Raw genomic sequence first — 3,576 nt, forward strand, 5'->3', positions numbered from 1 at the left:
AGGCTTCATCCGAGAAGAAAAATATGCCGATTAGATTGCCAATATTGTCCCTGTAAAGAAGAGGAACGGGCAAATTCGTGTCTGTATTGACTTTAGGGACCTCAATAAGGCGTGCCCAAAAGATGATTTTCCACTCCCTGTATCCGAACTCCTAGTTGACAACACTTCCAACTACGACATGTTCTCCTTCATGGATGGATCGCCAGGATACAATCAAATCAAGATGGCGCCTGAAGATGAAAAACATACTTCGTTTAGGACGCCTATCGGAATTTTCTGCTACACAGTCATGCCCTTTGGCCTGAAGAACGCTGGTGCCACCTACCAGCGGGCGATGACTCACATATTTGATGATTTGATACATCACAAGGTCGAGTGTTTTGTAGATGACCTTATTGTTAAAAGCCTTGGCCGAAATGATCACTTAAAAGATCTCAGAATTGTATTTGAGAGAATCAGAAAGTTTGATCTGAAGATGAATCCTCTCAAATGTGCTTTTGGGGTCTCCTCCGGCAAATTCTTGGGGTATGTTGTTCGTCATCGAGGCATAGAGATCGACCCCAACAAGATTAAGGCAATCACGGAGATGCCACCACCAAGGAACCTTTGATAGCTTCGCACGCTGCAAGGACAACTGGCTTTCATTCGGGGATTTATATCAAATCTATCGGGTAGGTGCCAACCATTTTCAAAGCTAATGAAGAAATACGTTCGTTTCAAATGGGATGCAGAATGTCAGGAGGCGTTTGATAGCATCAAGAGATATCTGTTAAATCCGCCCATTCTAGCAGCGCCAATTCCGGGGAAGCCTCTTATACTGTATACAGTAGCACTAGAAGTCCCTCGGAGCACTATTGGCCCAGAATAATGAAGAAGGAAAAGAAAATGCACTCTACTATATCAGTCGGAGGTTGATTGGAGCTGAAAGTCGTTATTCTCGTATTGAAAAGCATTGTTTGGCGCTGATCTTTGCAGTTCAGAAACTTCGCCACTATATGTTATCCCATAAAATCACACTTATATCAAAGATCGATCCGCTGAAGTTCTTGATGATAAGACCAACGTTGACAGGTCGTCTAGCCAGGTGGGCAGTATTGTTATTGCAGTTTGAAATCATATACATGCCATAGAAGGCGGTGAAAGGATAGGCCTTGGTAAATTTTCTTGTCGCACATCCAATCCCTGCAGATTCTCCACTAAATGACGATTTGCCTGATGAACAAATCATGCAAGTTGAAGAGAATGAAAAGCTATCATTCTGGGAAATGTACTTTGACGGGGCATCGTCGATTAGACCTGTCCGACCTCCAAATATTGCAAGAGCCCGAGCGGGCATCGGTCTCATTTTTGTAGCACCCGAGGGAGGCATAATGAGATTTTCATTCAGTTTGACTGAACCTCGGACCAACAACGAAGCTGAGTACGAAGCTCTATTAGTAGGGCTGGAGATTGCGATCGATGTCAGAATCCAACATCTCCAAATCTTTGGTGATTCTCAACTTGTAATAAATCAAGTACTCGGAATTTACAAGGTTGGTAAAGTCTAATTGGCCCACTATCACCGGCGAGCCCTCGAGCTTCTGAAGCAAGTACCAAATGTTGAAATAGCTTGAATTCCTCGAGGACAGAATGCTAAAGCAGATTGTCTGGCCAAGTTAGCCAAAGAAATGACGAACATCAACAAGGAGAGGCCTATATTCATAGGAGTTTACACTCGAAGAGTATTGGAACCTGCTCTATTATAATTCCCGAGGGCAGAAGGAATTCAAGATTCAAGTCAACAAGATAAAATTTCAGTTGACCCTCAACCTCTCCATCAGATCGTTATGGAGAATTATCCAGAAGAATATCACGTGGCCAATAGACATAAAGCTAGTCAAACTTCAGAATCGTGGTGGCATTGTTTAGATATTGAAGTCGAAAATAATTGGAGACAGCCATTCATTGACTACTTCAAGGAAAACAAACTCTCGACAGAAAAGTCTATAGCCGCACAAATTCGAAAAAGGGCATTGCGATATGCATTTGTCAATGACATGTTGTACAGACGAGCCTTTGACTTTGATCAAATGTGGCTAAGGTGCTTGGGGACCAAGGAAGCTGATAAAGTGGTAGCAGAAATCCACGAAGGACTTTATGGAGCATATCAGTCAGGTCCCAAAATGGCTGCTAAAATCAAGAGGATGGGTTACTATTGGCCGACTATGGTCAGAGATTGCATTGACCACGCTAAGAGGTGCCACGAGTGTCAAATCCACGGTGATGTTATACATCAGCCGCCAAATCCACTTTACCCAACAATAGCATCTTGGCCATTTGAATGCTGGGGCACAGACATAATTGGGCCAATAGATCCGCCATCATCAACTGGACATCGATTTATTCTGGCAGCAACAGACTACTTTTCCAAGTGGGCAGAAGCGGCTCCATTCAGAGAAGTCACATCCGAGCAAGTGATCAATTTATTTACCCACAATATCGTCTACAGATTCGGTGTGCCACGCCGAATAATCTCAGACAATGGTACTGCATTTAAGAGTACAAAAATTTATAAGTTCGTTGATCGGCACAAAATCGATTGGCGATATTCATCCATATACAATCCAAGAGCAAATGGATTGGCAGAAGCCTTCAACAAGACGCTGGTGAAATTGTTAAAGAAGATTCTCACCAAAAATAAAAGAGAGTGGCATACAAAAATGGCAGAAGCACTGTGGGCGTATCGTACAACCTATAAGACGCCAACTAAAGCCACTCCTTACTCTCTAGTGTTCGGTGTTGAAGCTGTGTTACCATTTGAGATTGAATTACCGTCACTCAGGGTAGCAATTCAGAATGATCTCACTCAAGAACAGAATGGTCGCCTCAGAATAGAGGAGCTCGACGCACTTGATGAACTCAGGTTACAAGCTCAACAAAACCTGGAAATCTATCGAGGAAGAATGGCAAAGTCCTTTGATCGAATGGTGCGTCCTCGATCATTTCAAGAAGGAGAATTGGTCCTGGTGCTGAGAAGACCAATCATTCCACATCGAAAAATTGGTGGCAAATTCGTATCCAATTGGGAAGGCCCCTTCGTCATTGAGAAGGTGTACCAAGGAGGAGCATATCAGTTGATCGATCTGAACGGTCAGAGACCCATGCCGCCTATCAACGGACGACATTTAAAGAAGTATCATGCATGAAAATTTCATGACTAATGTACTTTGCAATTATCAAAATTTTATATGCATATTTATCAATACATGTTTGCTCATATTTTAAAATTCTCTTGTACAGCAAGAATGCATTTCAAAATCCCCCATCAGATTGGGGGCATTTTAAATATTTATTTGGGTCGACATCGGCTGCGTGCCGAGATCCCCAAATAAATATTTAAAATCTTAAAGACAAAAAGTCTATCCAAAATGTCCCTACGAGACAGGGGACATTTTAAATATTCATTTGGGTCGACATCGTACTATACGCCGAGATCCCCAAATGAATATTTAAAATTTTATATTCCAAATCTATTTCATTCTGAAATGTCCCTGCGAGACAGGGGGCATTTTAAATATTTATTCGGGTCGACATCGT

This window comes from Dendrobium catenatum, unplaced genomic scaffold, assembly GCF_001605985.2.
Source record: "Dendrobium catenatum unplaced genomic scaffold, ASM160598v2 fragScaff_scaffold_1663, whole genome shotgun sequence".
Taxonomy (NCBI): domain Eukaryota; kingdom Viridiplantae; phylum Streptophyta; class Magnoliopsida; order Asparagales; family Orchidaceae; genus Dendrobium; species Dendrobium catenatum.